Below are 20,083 nucleotides of genomic sequence, written 5' to 3' on the forward strand. Positions count from 1 at the left end.
ACTCTCACAATAACCTTGAGGAGCGCGTTTAAACCGGAAACTGAGAAGCCAAAAATATCCCTACTTTCCTCAGCAATCGGAATACTGAAGAAAGAGTTCTTCAGATCAATAACAGAAAACCAAGCAGCTGAGGCAGGGAACATAGTCAATAAAGCAGTAATGTCTGGAACAACAGGAAACTGTGGCACAACAATCTTATTAACCTCTCGAAGGTCAATCACAAACCGATACACAGGTGGCTGAGAAGAGTCAGTACGCTTAAGGACAGGCAGAACAGGACTATTACACACATTGCCTCTCGTTTCTTCAACCACACCTTTCTCAACCAAATCATAGATAATCGCTAAAACAGCTCTTTCGCCATCACTGGAAATTTTGTACTGAGGAATGCGAGGTAATTTAGCATTCGACTTAAGGGTAACAACGTAAGGTGGAATCTGCAAGAGACCAACATCATTAGGACCTGTAGCCCAAAGTGTATCAGGGAGAGAACGCAGTTCTAGTGGAAGGGGATCCTTAGACAGATACATTGGGGAAATCACTTTCTTACCCACTGTAAGATGTACTCCCAAAGGAGAACAATGTAATGTTGCATGCAATCTTTTCAATAAGTCCAAACCCAACAAATTCTCGCCACAGCGAGTCGTTAGAATAAGGGGAGCCTCCAATTTTCAAGGACCAATAGAAAGGAGCAAAGGACAAGAAACCGGGTTACGAACTGGGGCGCCAGAAAATCCTACCGAAACATTAGTCAAGCCAGACAAGGGTGCGCCAGGAAGTTTAGAGTGCATGATAGAACTCTTTGCTGCACCAGTATCCAAAAGAAAAGGTTCTGCCACACCTGATGTAATCACTTCAACATAAGATCCACTCTGGTCTACTGGAACTGACACTACTCCCTCCCTTTGTCCATGGCTGTCCTAACTATCATTAAAACCAGCACTCTCACTTCCAACATAATAATCATCAGTGTAGTGCTGAGCGGACTGAACGGTCGAACATTCTGTTGGTCAAAATAATTTATAGAAATCTGAGGGGAAAAGGAACGTTCATTCTGGGGAAACGTACCACGTCCCCTACCCCTAGGTACTTGTTGGTAACCACCACGACCTCTCAGACCAGACATACCATTTGCACGCTGTAGCAAGATCGGGCTACTATTCTTGAAGTGACCTTCCTCTTTACAATAAGCACACTGATTAGGTCCTAGCGGGAGTTGCGAAGCAAAAGACTCAGGCTTCTGCAACAGTTTCTGAAACTGTGGGAGTTGCTGAAACTGACGCTGATTAGGGTGAGGCGGATAAGCCTGCTGCAGAAGAACTTTCGTTTTTAATTCTCTAGTCTTCTTCTCTACTTTATCCGTCTCATCTTTATCTCTATTCTCATAGTATTGTGCAGTAGTCAATATCTGGGCTGAAGAAGAAACAGCCCATGAACTCTCAGAATCTTTTAACTAAGTAGAAAGTTCAGGAAGTAAATTAAAAACAAACTTATCTACAAACAACCTCTGACCACCTTCTGTACTCATGTCCTGACCACTATGATCAATGAATGTTTCCTCGAACCTAGTAAAGAAATCAGACACACTCTCATCTTTCTTTTGTTTGCATGCTGCTAACTTGTCCCAATTCACCCACAAAGGAGGCATCATAGTTTTCATTAAATTAATAATCCTACCAGGTAGTTCTGCAACTAAGGGTTCAGGTTTGGCACCTCCTACCTGCCGACCATCTGCAGCAGTAATATTAACCCAGGTATCTCCTAACTCTGGCGCGTGATCCTCATGACGGATCTTCGCCCACAAGGGTTGAGGAACTACATTACCCATCAACATATCTATGTCAGCTTAATTCATAACACATGCATCAACTGTCTGAGACAACTCCTTGTAATAACCAGCAGGATTTTTACAGGGGTCAGGCAAGGTCTGCTTAAGAGCCAGGACCTCAGCTCTCTTCCAAGGGACATGTACCCACACTCGCTAAAAATGAGCCGGTGCAGCCACAATACCATGAGCGGCATCAGCCACAACTGCCTCTCTCCATACAGGGGGACCTCTCTCATAGGATACTGCTTCACTTTTCTCCTAACAGAAGGGTCAGGTTCGAACAATAACTGAGGTGGAAGTCTAGACCTAAAAGTGAGAAGTGTCGCTACCGCTTCCTCAACATCGGAACCCACTATCGTTCCTTTAGCAAATTCAGACTGAACATTAATCAATTCCAATGGAATTGAACCCAACTCATTATCTTCCCACTCCTGACGAAGGAAGGTACACATGACATCAAAAACATACCTTTGTTTTGGTGCCTCCCACTGTAGGAAGATATCCATAACCACTTGTGGACCGTACTTGGAGGCATTCGAAACCCATTTACGAGCAAGAAGATCTAACACTGCCCGCTCTTCGGGGCCTGGAAGCTGACTACGTCTCTGCTTACGTTCAGAAACAGGGGTCATATTTAGTGACTCAAAGAAAGGAGACAAAAGACTAGTGACAGTCTCAGCCATTCGTTGCCGAGCAGAAGGAGAAGAAGTTGACATGAGGACCGGAGACAAAGTGTTTTGAGGCAAGAGAGACGTAGGGACAGAAATAAGAGAAGTCGAAGATAAAGGAGTGTAAGGCAAAGGAGTTTGAGGCAAAGCTGGTGACAAAGCTGGCTGCCCTGGAGGGGGCTGCGCCGCGGAAGGAAGAACCACCTGTGAAGCAACAGGTGGCGGAACAACAACAGGGGGTTGAACGACAACAAGGGGTGCAACAACTGGAGGTAACGAAGGTGCAGTAGCACCCTGCACATAAGGGGGTGGTATTCTCAGTAAATGTGACATCAAAGGATCCTTTTCAGGGTCTTCAGTCACATTTTAAAGGGGAGGTGGCAAAGCCGGGTAACATTTGTCAATGGCCATGCAATGTTGTCTATCTGACACTTCCATTGCACGATCTTCTTCATCTTCCTTAAACTGCCTAGCAGCCTGCATTACTGACATATTCCTTTCCTTCCTATCTCTCTTAGCTTGCTTAATTTCTCGCTGTTTGGCTTCCTTACGCCAAAGGCGGAAAGAGTCAAACATCTCCGGCCGGGCTTTCTTCTTAAATAGCACAACTTCTAGGTTATCTAAAACATCTGATTCAAAACTACCATGTTGGGGCCATCGTAAAACACCATCTTTCCTTGTATAACGGACCCATACTTCATTAAAGGTAATGGGACCCACAACATGCTTTAAATAGAGCTCATAGGTTGGAGTTCCAACCGGAGGTATCGAACACGAATCCTCCAATCGGGAATCCTTATTACAACTACAACAAAACCATTTCCTAATTTTGCCAAAACCAGGCATCTTTAGCTCGCTAGTCTTGCTTGAAACTTCAAGGGGTTATCTTTTTTTTTTTTTCAATAAAACTTTATTTCGGTTATATTGCAAACCATAAAAAGTACACATACAGTATAAAATCATGTCACAAGTAAATGTACATGTCATATAAAGTGCCAATAGTGAAATAAGATCTACTTTCTTCCATAGAGTAGGATCAAGACAAAAAATGGGGTTATGAGTAATACAAAGTTCACAGTGAGTCATTACTGGTCCAAAAAATTTCTCATTTTGACAGTCAATTTAAAAAATTCCTTAATTTGGAGGATACAGTCGCTATACAAAAGTTGTAAGTACATTAACGCCGGTCTGATTTGTAAAAAATTCAGTTTTTTTAAAAGTGATACTAGATAACGCTTGCGTGGGAATTCATAAAACTTACATAAAAATATAAAATGCAGCATATCCTGTGGGGACTTTCCGTCGCAGCCACAGGGAGCTGCCAATTTATTAAAAGTGTCTGATTTTGGTCTGATCAGCAGATGATGAAATATATTTAGCCTGAACCTTGTTAGGAGATATTTTTCATGGGAGGTCAATGAGCCAGAAAGGTACGGTTCTATAGTTTCACAAGTTTTTAGCATGGCGCATTTCCTCACACTTTGTTTCTGGAGCTCCACTTCCTCTCTCTGCATCCTCCTATCCAGAAGGAAGGCCCGTTTGATGAGCTCCAGATCCCCTCTTGTGATTTTATTTGGATGTTCAAGGGGTTATCAAAAATGATTCACTCGTAAATATACGAACCCCTCGGCTTCGACTATTGCAATGGCCGAATCAAAACCAAGAAACAAAACAAAGTCGTGGGAGCGACCCACTTATACTTAACCAAAATGTCTGTCATGCCACCAGAAGACCGTCTAACGTCTCGCCTTACAAATCATCACAAGAGGGTCCAAGACAGGGCGACAGTCAGGGCAGCAGTCCTTCGCAGCCGTCGGAAAGGGGAAGCCTCGCAGAAAAAACCTTCGGTCCACGTCGACATGCAGGGGTCAATGAAGTGGCGGCCGTCCTCCAGAATTTCCACACGGGGCTCCTCACAATCTTCGGGCTTGGACCAGTACCGCTGAAGTCGCCCCATGTTGGGCGCCAGTTGAAGAACCGGGGTTTGACCCAGCGGCGTCAGGGGCACGCCTAAGATCTTCGAGTTCACCTGTCTTGGTATTCAAAGACACGGAATACTTCTGGATGGCTTCAGAGACCAAGTTTATTAGCTGCAGCTAGTAACAGTGATCCTAGAAATACATCACGGTGTAAATTCTCAGGCGACTGCTCATTTTACTAAGGCGAGACGTCTCCTTTTATACCCAATATTCACATTATAAATGTACACCCACTGCACACAATTCTAGCCAATAAGATACATTTTCAAACAAAGTATCACATAGCAAAAACTCAATTTACAGTATCCCAACCCAAAAGTTAATTATTAGGAATGTCCCAAATTCAATCTCCACAAGCCGGACAAACCTATAATTGAAAGCATAACCCATGTAATGAAGAAACATAAAAAAGAAACAGTAACAGATGCTGAACAAGATAAAGCACGTGCAAGGAAACTAAAAAGTTAACGATGTCCTGAGCATTAATTGGCAATCTCAGATAAAGATCGATCAGGGAAATTGGCCTTGCGAGGTCAGTTTCAGGTGAAGAGGTCAGTTTCATACAGTTCATTTCAGAGTCAAAAAGAAACCTAGTTAATGTATACATGAACTAAGAAGGCCAGGCCACTTCGTTCGCCAGGTTACCTTTACAGGCCTACGTGAGGGCAACACAAAATGGTGGCACAGAACAAAATGGAGTCAGACTCAAGAATTACAGAACCTCACAGATCTTTGCTGTCATCCATTCCTCGTCTTCCAAGATTCCTATGTCCTGCTCCCATTGATCTCACAGCACCAGTAGGAGGGATGAAGGAACTAACTGGTAACAATTTATATAATCTGAAAGTACATTTAAATTCCAACCAGTCTATTAGTTGTTTAGACTCCAGGGGGTTTAAGTCTGGTAACGGATCAAGTTTGTCTCTGTGTCTTTCGAGTTCATAACTTAGCTGGAGATAGGGATAAAACTGAGATACGTGAATCTCAAACTACCTCATACCTGTTCATATGACAACATGTGGATTGCATTCCACACATCCCCAAGCTTGGATATTCCAATCTTATCCCAGGCAAGGAATAGCTCCAGTTGTGGCAAGTCCCTTGGCAAAGAGGGGTTTTCGTTTAACCAATTAACTTTAGTGCCCCCACCAACATTCTAATTGCTGTGACTGGTGGTAGCTCCGGAGGAGTCTACCCCATACACCATTGATACGTTATACTGGTTGAAAATTGGTAAACAAAATGTAATTGAAACTGTGGTTAATAAAACAAGCACTGGCGTTGCCAATAGGTCTCGCAGTAGGAAAGTTGGAGCTGATGGAGCGCGCGGGGTCACCCGACCAATAATTTCGCCACTTCTGGCTTCGGGCCCATATATTTCAAAACACCATATACATTGATCAGATGACCTCACGCTCTGCTATCAGATATGTGTGAGTTCCTTTCGTTATTCCTCAGAGTACCCGACTTACCATCCACCGACACGGGTACCTATGACCACAATGGATCAGAGAGCTAGCTATAAAAGGAAAGGCAGCAAAATACAAACCCAAAATATCATTCAATACTTTTGTAAAATGACCACGGACAACTGGAAGTTTTAAAGTCTTTATCTAATTTAGTAAAATTCAGAAAACATCAAATTCACAGTAAATAAGCAATCGATAATCAGAATAGCATAAAGTACGTAGCTAAATAGCAAATAAGTCAGAGCAACCATTTATAATCTAAGGGAATCAGGACACAGTTCAAATGAAGGATCAGGAATTCTAGAACGTTTAAGATGAATCACTAGAGATAGGACAGGCTTCGATTAGGACTGGTATTCTAGAATTATCTCAGAACAATGAGACAGGAGTTCGGGACATTTATACAACTAGGAGAGTCTATGGAGAGAGACACGCTATGATTTTAAGGCAAGAGTTCTTTAGACAATTTAAGCAAGGAAGTCCTAGACCATATCAGGAAATGACAAACTTCAATGCAAAATATGATTTCTAACAGGTAGGGTAACATAGGAACACGTTATGAAAATATGCAATGACTTTAGGTTTCAATGGTTGCGGCAAAAGCATGGAAAATTAACATGTGCAAAGGTATGTCTTTATTAAAGCAAAAGACCGAAAATAGAAAGGTGCAAGATTTCAAGAGATTCGGAGTGATATTTACCTAGACTGGTGTGGAAACCAAACCCTGGCCACGGGTCAGTTAAGAACAGGAAACCCTCAAGGAAGGATACCCCTCAATGTACAGCAGGTGCAGAATGGACACCCAGGACAGGACAGGAAGACCAGATTAGGATCAGGACAGGACCCTCAGGATAGGAACCCCTCAGGACAGGACCGCTCAGGACAGGACCGCTCAGGACAGGACCGCACCCGCAGTTTGGAAGCAACGCCTGCGCTCCACCCTCTCTGCAGCTATCGATCACGACCCCGATTGGGTCAGCGAACTCCCAGCAAAGTGCTCCGCCAGCACTTTAAGGTTTAGTAAAACCTTAGTCTATGGTCAATTTCGGACAGAGTACTCTGCAGTGCTCTGTATCTTCAGTCACCTATTGAGTGCGTTGGGTCAGTGACAGGTCAGCTAAACCAGACAAGTCGGACAAATTCCCTAGGTGAACCCAGGGTAGTTATACTGTTTGGGGACGGTGTACCACCCCCCAATGTTGCAAAGTGTCAGAATCCCTCAATTTGGATTGGTCCTAAGGTAGGATTTGGGTAACACACCAATCAGAATAGACTATTTAGAGGCCTACTTTGCATCTCTGGGTACCGCCTAGCGAGATTGGGGTTCTCATGAGAAAGTCCAGTGGAATACAGTGAATTGTTAACAATTGTTTCAATATGGGCACACATGACTCTGTCCTGCTGGGTCGCAGGTCATTTTCTCAGGAGCATCTTGCCCATCTCTGCCAGCTGGCTGAGTTCCACTGTTCAAGGCTGAACTTCCCCAGGCTTCATGACCTGCGCAGAAGGGACCTTCAAGATGGTTCCTGGCTCAGTCAGACCCCCATTTCCCGCGGTACATGAAAAGTAAGCGAGAACAAATTAATACATAGAAATAAATGTATGTAAACACATCATTGGTCTTGTATTTCAAACTTATCATTATAAAAATATACTATGCAGTTTAAATGTTAGCAACATATACACGTTTCACAAGAGCATTACCACGTTATTCACGAAAGCTGTGTATTACGCATGCGCACCCTTTCCCTCCAAATTTATAACTACGTCAGGTCACGTGAGTGTGACTGACGCATGCGCAGAAGCCATTTACTAAGCGGCGGCCATTTTAAAGACATGGATTAGTTGTATTAGAAATACACGTATGCAAGCTTCCTCTACCTTGTTTGAATATGAAAATAAAAGATTAGTAAGACGTACAAATTATTAATTGATTACACACGGGCGAGGTTCATGACTCGAGCAAGTCGCGATGCGATGCTTGCTCTATCAATCCCCTCTTTGATGATATTTACTATCATCACAAAAATAATGGAACCAGATGCTAACTTCTTCACACCTTATACAACTCTATCTCTTCCATCAAGCGATTCAGCTTTTCTTTCTCATTTTTGGTAGGGTGAGAATTTTTCACCCTTTTGTATATCTGATTATTAATTTCCTCTAATTCAAGCTCATCCACACTTCTTTTCACTCCTCTACCATTCACTTGATGCTTTCCGGTGTGTTTACGACACTTGCAACAGACAAATATGAAAAATAGGATAAGACCTATAATTCCAATTGGCATCAGTACCTTGAACAATAAGCTTTTACCTAAGCTAGCAAACCAATGACCTACATTTGAGAGACCATTTACCAGTCTCTTCCAGGCACTGTCAACCTCGAGTGGTTTAAGTTCCCTTTCCAAATTAGTAATGTTTTTCACGTATCTTTTGAGCTGCACACTTTTGTCCGGAATATAAGTGCAACAATGTTGCGCCTTCAACATCCGGCAGACTCCGCCCTCTTTTGCTAATAAGGTGTCAAGAGCAAGTCTGTTCTGCAAAACCATTGATCTGATCGCAACCATTTCGGTATTGACCAGCAGAAATCCATGAGCTGTGTCAGTAGACAACACATCCACTATAGTGGATAATTTGCAAATTCTGTGAGTGTTCAGAACCACTCCCACTCCAGGTATCAGTGCACTGAAAATACTACCCATTATTTCACCTATGCTTTCTCTTCTACTACGCACTAAGCCATTAGTATTTTCACTGCTTCCAGCAACTTTGTTTACATGGTATATTTTCGGGAAGACAATGCCAAAATAGCAGCTTCCATACCAGTGATCCGGCAATTTGAAATAAGCCTTGTCCCCACAAATATAATAAATTCCAGGAAACACAGGCTCTGACCCATTTTTGAAACCCCAACCTCCAATTACCTTGTAATTATGTTCACATTCACTGGAACCAATGAAAATGTTATTATAATAGCTAGTCTTCTCGCGGTGAAGACATAGCTTTCCTTTCTTTTCAAAATCCAGCAACAGAGCAGGACCCGCCCCACCATTTGAGGTGCCTTCCATGTTCTCAGCCCATTTTGGCCTTTTCTGTGTTTCGTCATCTGCCTTTCTTTTTATTTTTATTCTCCTCTTCTCTGCCATGTTCAGGAACATCTTTTCCTGCTCACGCAAAGAACAGGTCAAGTTATCTCTGTGTGCGTCACCTATGTCTATATTACCTATAGTCAGAAAGTATTCGCCCATATAGCGAGTAACGTCACTTTTAGTATGTACAGGATTCAAGTTCCCACGTATAGGGAGTTCAGAAAAGATCACGTCATTGTTTGAGTAATAGTACTGTAACGGTCCTCTTTTGTAAAATAAGCTAGCTAAAATGCTAGAGGAAATTCCATATGTTAGGGGCAGGTGATGGTATGTCACGCCTTCAGCTACAGAGGTAGGTAGCTTCATGCAGACATAGCAATCTTCAATTTCCATAGTCTCTACATAGTGTATTAACAAGTTTGCGAAAACATTTAAATGTGTCTTATTCTTAACTCCATGATACTGTAGTCCTCTCTCATCTGATGCTTCTAAGTCTTGTTTTGTTTGTCTATGTGCTCTCTCATGTCTTGCTACACTCTGTGTTGTCAGCTCCTCATTGTCAGTATTTACAATCTCAGTAGGGTCAACGTTAGTATGTTTGCTCACCGCAAAGGGAATGAAAACTGTTAGTCCTATCCAAACTAATATCAGTATAACTATACTACATACACATACCTTGCAGCATGTTTTGCAACGACTGCAACTAGGTCTACCATTCACGCTTGAATCAGACATTTTGGCTCAGAAGAAGTTTCTCGACCCCTCTTTGTGACTTTACACCAGTAGCTTACTTTGTGCAAATTCACGGTGGCTCGTCTTCTTCTTCGGCAGAGTACTCAGGGACGGGTTCTCCGTCGCTTTCGTCAGTTATATCAAGATCTTCAAATTCTTCCAAAACGAGCGTCCATTCAAGAGACTTGTACTTTTTGTTTTGTCTTTTGATTCGATCGCTCCTTCTTTTGGAAGTGTCTTCTGGTTGTTCTGCTATGCGAGCACTTCTTCTTTCTTCTGCACGTTTTTCTTCTACCGTTTTTATCCTCAGCCTCAATTTCTTTATGAATCCAGGCTCAATGTGCTTTCTTTTCTTAAGTCTTTTGGTTGGCACTGAGACCTTGTTCTCTTCTCTTGCCCTTTTCTTTTCATTAGTTTGTGGCAATTCTGCTTCTTCGTCCCTTCCTATCTCACTAGTTCCAGGACTTGCATCTATTTCTTCTGCAAATGTCTCTGTTTCTGTTTCCTGAACACTTTCTCCTAACCCTGTCTGATCCTGTTCGAGCACTTCGATCTCTTGACTTTCTTCCACTCGAATCTCTTTACTAGGTCTAATCTGTTGTTTTCCCCCTTCTGGAGTTTGGGGAGGTGTATCAATGATTTGCTCAGTCCCTGTCTGACCTTCTCCTTCCTCAGTTTTGATGTGAATTTCAAGAGTCTGAGGTTCTTCGCCTGTGCCTTGCTTTTCCTCTCTATTCCACTCTCTACCTTTCCAAATTCGTTCGCTTGTTCTGATGGGGTCTTCGGTAAGGTCAATCAATGGTATCCACTCATCTGGCCATATGCTTGTCAGCTACTTCTGGACCAACTTTTGGGAACCCTTCAGCAGGCTGGACTCTTGGTAGTTCGTCATCAACTACTCCTGGACCAACATCTGCGGACCCTTCAGTTTGACTGGTACTGGGCTGTACGTCGTCAGTTACTTCGGGTCTTGCTTCTGCAGGCCCCTCTGCTGGACCGTCTTCTTCTCCAGGCTCTTTGTCGGGTAGTACCTTCTGGGTGTGGCTTGCGTGGATCCACTGGGGAACACCTGCACACTTCACTGCTGTGGTCGTTACCAGGATCACTTGGCGCTTCTCTCCCCACCTCGGTTCCAGGCAGCTCGACCGAGTGTGCTTCTTTATTTTGACCCAGTCTCCGGGAACCAGTTTGTGGAGAGGAGTCGTTGGATTGGCGACGGCGTCTTCTCCGATCTGGCGAGAGATATAACGCACTTGGTCACCTAATCTCTTGCAGTATTCAAGCACCAAATCATCAGTAATACTCAACAATTTGCTTCCTGGTACCCATGCTTGTCTCATTACTCTTCCCATCAGAATTTCATGGGGGCTCAGGCCTGTCTTCCGGTCTGGAATACTTCGGAGTCCCATCAGAACCAGAGGCAGGGCCTTTACCCAGGTCATGCCAGATGCATCACATAATTTCGCTAGTCTCGTCTTGATGGTCCCGTTTATTTGTTCCACTACTCCAGATGCCTCTGGACGATATGCACAGTGGAGTTTTTGCGAGATCCCAAAGGCTTTACAGAGTTGGTCGATCACATCATTCTGAAAATGTCGGCCTTTATCTGATTCAATCGTGACTGGAACCCCGAATCTAGGTATCAGTTCTTTCAGTAAACACTTTGCTACTGTCAGTGCGTCACTTTGGGGAGTAGGGTAAGCTTCCACCCATTTTGAAAATAGGCAGACAATGACAAGGACATAACGCTTCCCTTCACAACGGGGCATAGTGATGAAATCAACCTGTATTCTCACAAAGGGACCCCCTGACCTCCCAATTTTCCCTAGTTCCACCATTGTTTTCTTGCCTGGGTTCATCTTTTGACATGACAGGCACCTCTGGCAGAGGGACTCTGCTACCTTCCTGAACTTCTTACTGTACCAAGTCTGTTGGAATATCAGAATCATGGCGTCCCTACCAATGTGTGATCCTTCATGTATCAATCTTGCCATAGTGCCAAGCAAGTGTCTGGGTAACACAGGCATACCATTTGGGCCCAAGATGACACCATCCTCACGTCTTGGTCTACACCCTTCTTCCTTCCACTTCTCTCTCTCTTGCCACGGTGCCGCCTGCTGCCATTCTCTCACTTCATCCCATGTAGGCACTTCTTCAAACACCTGAAGTTGGCAGCTGGTTCCGGGCCCTCCCCGTTTTGGATTTATGATATATCGATCCCTGGCGCATAATTGTGCCACTTGATCAGCAAAACCATTTCCCAATGATACAGAGTCAATGTCCCTCTTATGGGCAGTACACTTGACCACTGCCAATTCCTTTGGTAATTGGATTGCCTCTAAAAGGTCTTGAACAACTTTTCCATTTCGAATAGGGGTACCTGATGAAGTCAGGAACTCCCTCTGTAGCCATAATTGGCCAAAGTCATGCACAACTCCAAAACAGTACTGACTGTCAGTATACACTGTTAGGCGTACGTTTTTCCCAATTTTGCACGCTTTTATCATAGCGATCAATTCGGCTACTTGTGCAGACTTTACTCCATATAGATAACCTGCTTCTACTATTTTGGTTAAGGAGACTACTGCATAGGCAGCACTCAGGCCTCCTTGTTCATGTCTTAGGCATGAACCATCTACAAACAATTCCATGTCATGTTTAGGCAAAGGTGTTTCTTTAATGTCTGGGCGTGGTTTTGTACAAAATTCTGTTAAATCAATGCAGTTATGTTCCTCTTCCCCCCCACCTTCCATATCCATTGAGTCTGGAAGCAGAGTGGCGGGGTTCAGAATGTTGCACCTGACAATGTTTACATTCGCAGCACCCACGAGAATCCTCTCGTATTTAGTCAGCCGACTAGGGGTGAGATACTGAGTTTTCGTTCTTGTTAACAAAATTACCACTCCATGGGGAACATACACAGTTACAGGATGTCCCATGACAATGGATTCGCTCTGCTCTAGACTTGTGCAAGTAGCGGCTACTGCTTTCAGGCATCCTGGCAATCCAGCAGCCACTGGATCCAGGGTGGCAGAGAAATATGCCACTGGCCTTCTGGTTGTGCCATGTTCTTGAGTTAGGACTGACAACGCGCAATTATCGCGGGTGTCACAGAATAGGGCAAATTCCTTGGAGTAGTCTGGCATTCCCAATGCAGGGGCTGTACACAGACAATCTCGCAGTTTTGTGAAGGCCATTAAGCTTTCATCATCCCATTCTACAATATCTGGTGCTCCTCTCTTGGTCATTTTTATCAAGGGTCTAGCTAGGACTGCAAATCCCACAATCCATTGCCTGCAGTAACCTATCACTCCAAGGAACATTCTGATTTCTTTCTGAGTGCGGGGCAACTGCATCTTTTGAATTATCCTTACTCTTTCTGACGTTACTTTCCTGACGCCTTTCTCTATCTGGTGCCCCAGATATTTCACTGATTTTGTACAGAACTGTAATTTCTCAGGGGCCACTTTATGGCCCTTCTCACCCAGGTGATTCAGTAGGGCAATGGTGTCAATTACACAGTCCCTATGACTTTTGGACGCCACTAAGAGGTCGTCAATGTATTGCACCAAGACAGAATTTCGAGGTAAGACCAAAGTTTCCAAACATTTTTTCAAGATCTGATTAAAGATAGAGGGGCTCTCTGTGTACCCCTGGGGGACCCTGTTCCAGACATACACGTGACTGTTGAAGGCAAATGAGAAAAGAAATTTGCTGTCTGGATGCAAGGGAATGGAAAAGAATGCATGACACAGGTCTATCACAGTGAACCACTCAGCATCCCAGGGAATCTGGTACAGAATTACTGCTGGGTTCGGGACAATAGGGCAGCAAGGAACCACTATTTTGTTTACCTTTCTTAGGTCCTGCACTACTCTGTACTTGCCACTAGGCTTTTTGATGCCCATAATCGGTGAGTTGCATGGGCTACTCATTACTTCCTGTATGATGTTTCCTTCTAGCAATTTCTGTATTTCCAGGGCAACACCTGCTCTCACTTCTGCATTCATTCTGTAGGGTTTAGTATTAGGATACACTGCATTGTCCTTGATGGCTATCTGTATGGGGTCTACGTTTTTCATTAATCCTACATCCTTTCCGGTAAAGTCCCATACCTCTGGCTTCACTGTTTCTTGGAGTTCTTTGGGCAAATCCTGCATAGTCATCCGTTTAATTTCTGAGTCAGGTCTGATTAACATTAATTTATAAATGCCATCTTCATCTGGGGTCTGAATTTCAACACCCTTTGGTGTGCAAAAGATGATACAGTTCATTTTGCACAGCAAATCACGTCCCAGTAAGTTCACTGGACTGGTGTCACAAACGACAAATCTATGCATTTCTTTAAAGTTTCCAATTGAGATCTCCATGGGCTCGGTAACAGGAGTACTAATCAATTGATTAGATACACCCACTACTTGGATGGCTTCTCCCGAGAGGGGTAGGTTTGGAACGTCCACTGTCCTTACAGTAGAACGGGTAGCGCCAGTGTCCAACAGAAAAGTGACATCATTTCCGTCAACCTTTCCTTCAATGTATGGTCCGGACTGGTCTACCGGCAAGGAGGCGCCAAGTACGCACTCCTTGTCCTCCCCTCTCAGGCCCCGTCAGTACTGGTCATCACAAAGGAAGGTATCATTGAGTAAATACTGCGAAGTTGCTGTATTTCTGTTCTCATCGCATCCCCAGACTTCTATGTCATCACCCTGTGGTGATTTTCCTTTAAATACTTGCTTTGGTGCTCTGGGCAACTGAATCGTTTTTACCTGTTGTTGTGTCTTTCTTGGTCTTTCTTTCTGCGTCTGTGGAATTAAATCAGGTGTTTGGGAGTTATCATCCTGCAGATAAGCACACTCGTTTCGCCAGTGTCCAATTTCCCCGCACTGGTGGCAGGGAAATTTCTTCATTGCCTCCTCCCTGCTCATTTTGGGCCGGGGCTTTCCTCCACTCCCTCCCCCAGGACTTTTATTCTCATTGGATTTGGCCATTTTATTCAACTGTTTTTCCTGCTGTTCTGCGAGCTTCACTTGAGCCCACATAACCTTCTCCTTGAGAGCCTTTTTCTTTTCTGCCATCTCGTCCTCGCAGTACTTTGCGTACCGCAGGACCTCATCCATCTTTTTAGTATGCCAACAGATTTTGTTATCTTTTATCCACTGACAAATTTCGGGTCTTAAACCATTTACAAACCTGTAAATAAAATGTGTCATATCCTTCATCTCAATGTTGTCTATACCGTTGTATGTTTTGAACACCTGCAACAGCCTTTCATAAAAGGAGTGCACTGTCTCGTCTCTTTCCTGTGTTGTTCTATCTATCTTGGTCCAATCAGTTTCCTTTGCTGGCACTTTTACTTTCAAATGCTGTATTACTTGTTCATATTTTTTCATCACTTCTTTCGATGGTTCCCCTGTGTTTCCATCTCTCGGGTATTCCTCACTAGGCCAAGCTATGGCTATTTTACACTCGGTCCACAGATCTACCGGGACCACAATGTCGAAAAACCCATCCAGGTCTTTCCACAGGCATTTTTGCACCTTTACGAACCTTTCCACCTGCCTGTACCAGTCAACTGGCTTTTCGCGCAATTTCGGGAAATCGTTAGTAAAGGACACAATATCCTGTCTGGACCATGGAACGTGCACATACTTTCCACCTGGTACTTCGCGCATAGGGCATAACTGTTCTGGTTTTTCAGCTTCTTTTAGCAAAAATTCGGGAGTTGCCTGCCTAGACCTGGCCTCATCCTTTTTCTTGGCCCATCTAGCTTTCCACCTTTCCACATCTCCCCATTTTTGCAATACTGACAATAGTTCCTTGACCTGTGCTTTCTTTCCTGAAGCATTCAAGTTTTCCAAATCTTTGTCTGAGAAATCTGCTCTATAGGGTTTTTGCAGCGGTTTCGATCTTGAAATATCTATACCCATGCTAGCAGCAGTGTCTGTCAGTTTTTCATGAAGTACTCGGGTATTTCGGGTGAGACTTTTGCAGATAAACAGCATTTCGTCTTCGGAGTAGGTATTTAGTCTGTCTAATCCTACGTTTCCTGCCATCAATTCCTCTATTTCTATTCTCAGCTTGTAAAGATCTAAAGGTTTCGTTGGGGACGTTTGCTTTTCCAATTCCTGACTCCATCGTTCGATTTCTTCAGGAGTCACCAATGTGACACTCCTAGTACCCGAGGTCGATTCCATCTGAATTGCCCTCGTACTAAACGTGTGCGGCTTCGGTATCCTTCTCCCAGTCTTCCTAATGGGCAGATCTAGCAGCGAGACCTCCGACTCGCACTCACTGGTCTGGTCGTCTATAATTAAGGGCTCTGGTCTGGTCGGTGCAATGACAGGAGTAATTACAGGAGGTTTCGGACTTCCTTGACGGTCCCCATACAACGGAACCACCGGTCCGATTGTTACTGGGATCGTCAAGGCTTCGGGACTTGCATTTAGCTGTGACATTTTCCGTATTATTTCAGCTCGCTGATTCCCCAGCGCTTCTCGCTCTTTCTCTTCTAATAACCTGTCCAAGGAGTTTCCATGTAACACCTGCGGGGTCAGAATGGGAGCATAACTCGGGGCAGTGGGATGAGTCTCACTCGGCCCTCCGCCATAGTTAGGCTTCGGAAACAGACTTCCTGTGCCTAGAATTCTTGGATCTTCCTCATTCTGGGGCTGTAATAACGGCATTCCTGAACCTACGGACCTCACCTCTCCTCCATAAGGGGAACGAGGGAAAAACTCTCCTTCACGTGAATATCCTGTCTCTCCACCTACGGGTCTCCTGGGGTAAATACTTCTGGGTTCTATGGGTCCTAGATTCTCAGTATAAGGAGGAATTATATAATCCCCTCCTACACTTGCGGATCTGACCTCTTCCCTTTGTAGGGGTCTCCGGGGAATATCTCCTGCACTCGAAGGTCGGTGTCCCTCATTATAAGGAGGCGGACTTCTCATGCACATATCATCTAACAATTCGTCATCTGACTCTCCCAGGGGCCCCCAATGTTTAGTCTTTTCTGTTCTTTTTCCCCCCCCAGGAGGATCTTCTGCTGGCATCATGGGAAACAGTCCCTCAACAATCATGCTCTGTCTCCATTGTTTCATTTTTTTATCTCGGGATTCTTGTCTTAGTTTTGGGTAATACTTTGTCAGCCCTTTATCCATTCACGGCTTTTCTCGTTGGAAAGCCTCGATCTCCCATTCCTCTAATGCCTCATACTGCGTTAGTCTCGGTCTGGGATGTAATTCATTCATTCGGGTTCTTAAGTTAAATAAGATCCTGCCATTAAAGGTACCTTCTAACGGAAAGGCCATTATCCCGTCGTCTTTTGTGTATTTTGCCCAATTTTCTAACCACACACAGGTATTATACCCTCTGTCAAACATCATGAAAGAAGCGGGAGTATTAGGTGCTGGAATAACAATGCCCTCTCTAGTTTTAATCGGCTTGTCCTTTTTGAAGTAATTCTTCATCTTATTTACAAGGGACATTTTTCTCTTGGTTCCGTACATAATATTGTATCTATTGGCTTTCCACTGATCCCTTTCAAACCCTTGGTTTCTTGGATCGGGTCTAGTCTCTGGACAATACGAGTGCCACATACGATTTCTACGCTTAACTTTGTTTACAAAGTTACCTCCAATCAGAATGCGTCTTGCAATTCCGTGCGACCAATGGGGTGCACGCGTTCAAATATTTTCGGCCAATGGGTGCGCGGCCTTTTCGCGAGACAGTTCTCATGCTTCGGCGCTCACCCCTCCTTCACAATTCCAGCTCCGCTACCCGCCCGCTGTTTCTACCAATCCCAGCGCGGCACAGAGTGACGTCAGAGACGCTTCGCGACTGACTCCCTCCCTTCACAAGGTAACGGAAACTTTCTTTCTTTCTAAAGTGCTAGTGCTTGGTTATTTTACAACGAATACACATTCGCCACAGTGCTCAAGTGTCTAGACAGAAAAAGAGTTTGTCTTACTGCAAGTAAACTACTTCCATTTACTTTTCACGCGCTTCGGGTAGATCTCTTCCGCCTACCCTTCACTCTAGCATCAGTGAACCTGTTACTCCCCTAGACCCATCCACTTTCCCGGGATATATCCGAGTCTAAGGTTTCCCGGCGGACTCCTCTGCTTTCACCCAAGCTCCGATGAACCTGCTACTCTTCCGATGTGACCCTTACTAGGTTACGCCACTATTGGAATTTTGCCATTGAACCTCGTTACTAACATTTATTCACACACGTATTCAGAAAAACCCTAGTTAGTGCTTCCTGGTTGTACCTAACCTGCACCTAACCTTCCTTGAGCCTGCGACCTCAAGGCAATGGATTCTATTCACCACTTGCCTATTCAATTCCCCGGGGATTTACATATGCTTGGATTAATACATATAACAATATAAGAACAAGAATAACAATGGTAAAACAATTCATAAATTTCAAAAGCAACACCTTTCAAAAGAGTGATCAGTTCTTCGAAACGGCCGCTTTTGTAGCAGCATTAATATACTAGCAGCTACCGACTTGACTAGTCTAACTAATCCTGCCTAACCTTTAACTAGTCGCTAACCATACCTCTGCTACCAGAAATACTGATGGAGCGCGCGGGGTCACCCGACCAATAATTTCGCCACTTCTGGCTTCGGGCCCATATATTTCAAAACACCATATACATTGATCAGATGACCTCACGCTCTGCTATCAGATATGTGTGAGTTCCTTTCGTTATTCCTCAGAGTACCCGACTTACCATCCACCGACACGGGTACCTATGACCACAATGGATCAGAGAGCTAGCTGTAAAAGGAAAGGCAGCAAAATACAAACCCAAAATATCATTCAATACTTTTGTAAAATGACCACGGACAACTGGAAGTTTTAAAGTCTTTATCTAATTTAGTAAAATTCAGAAAACATCAAATTCACAGTAAATAAGCAATCGATAATCAGAATAGCATAAAGTACGTAGCTAAATAGCAAATAAGTCAGAGCAACCATTTATAATCTAAGGGAATCAGGACACAGTTCAAATGAAGGATCAGGAATTCTAGAACGTTTAAGATGAATCACTAGAGATAGGACAGGCTTCGATTAGGACTGGTATTCTAGAATTATCTCAGAACAATGAGACAGGAGTTCGGGACATTTATACAACTAGGAGAGTCTATGGAGAGAGACACGCTATGATTTTAAGGCAAGAGTTCTTTAGACAATTTAAGCAAGGAAGTCCTAGACCATATCAGGAAATGACAAACTGCAATGCAAAATATGATTTCTAACAGGTAGGGTAACATAGGAACACGTTATGAAAATATGCAATGACTTTAGGTTTCAATGGTTGCGGCAAAAGCATGGAAAATTAACATGTGCAAAGGTATGTCTTTATTAAAGCAAAAGACCGAAAATAGAAAGGTGCAAGATTTCAAGAGATTCGGAGTGATATTTACCTAGACTGGTGTGGAAACCAAACCCTGGCCACGGGTCAGTTAAGAACAGGAAACCCTCAAGGAAGGATACCCCTCAATGGACAGCAGGTGCAGAATGGACACCCAGGACAGGACAGGAAGACCAGATTAGGATCAGGACAGGACCCTCAGGATAGGAACCCCTCAGGACAGGACCGCTCAGGACAGGACCGCTCAGGACAGGACCGCACCCGCAGTTTGGAAGCAACGCCTGCGCTCCACCCTCTCTGCAGCTATCGATCACGACCCCGATTGGGTCAGCGAACTCCCAGCAAAGTGCTCCGCCAGCACTTTAAGGTTTAGTAAAACCTTAGTCTATGGTCAATTTCGGACAGAGTACTCTGCAGTGCTCTGTATCTTCAGTCACCTATTGAGTGCGTTGGGTCAGTGACAGGTCAGCTAAACCAGACAAGTCGGACAAATTCCCTAGGTGAACCCAGGGTAGTTATACTGTTTGGGGACGGTGTACCACCCCCCAATGTTGCAAAGTGTCAGAATCCCTCAATTTGGATTGGTCCTAAGGTAGGATTTGGGTAACACACCAATCAGAATAGACTATTTAGAGGCCTACTTTGCATCTCTGGGTACCGCCTAGCGAGATTGGGGTTCTCATGAGAAAGTCCAGTGGAATACAGTGAATTGTTAACAATTGTTTCAATATGGGCACACATGACTCTGTCCTGCTGGGTCGCAGGTCATTTTCTCAGGAGCATCTTGCCCATCTCTGCCAGCTGGCTGAGTTCCACTGTTCAAGGCTGAACTTCCCCAGGCTTCATGACCTGCGCAGAAGGGACCTTCAAGATGGTTCCTGGCTCAGTCAGACCCCCATTTCCCGCGGTACATGAAAAGTAAGCGAG

Source organism: Lissotriton helveticus, chromosome 3_2 (assembly GCF_964261635.1).
Source record: "Lissotriton helveticus chromosome 3_2, aLisHel1.1, whole genome shotgun sequence".
NCBI lineage: Eukaryota > Metazoa > Chordata > Amphibia > Caudata > Salamandridae > Lissotriton > Lissotriton helveticus.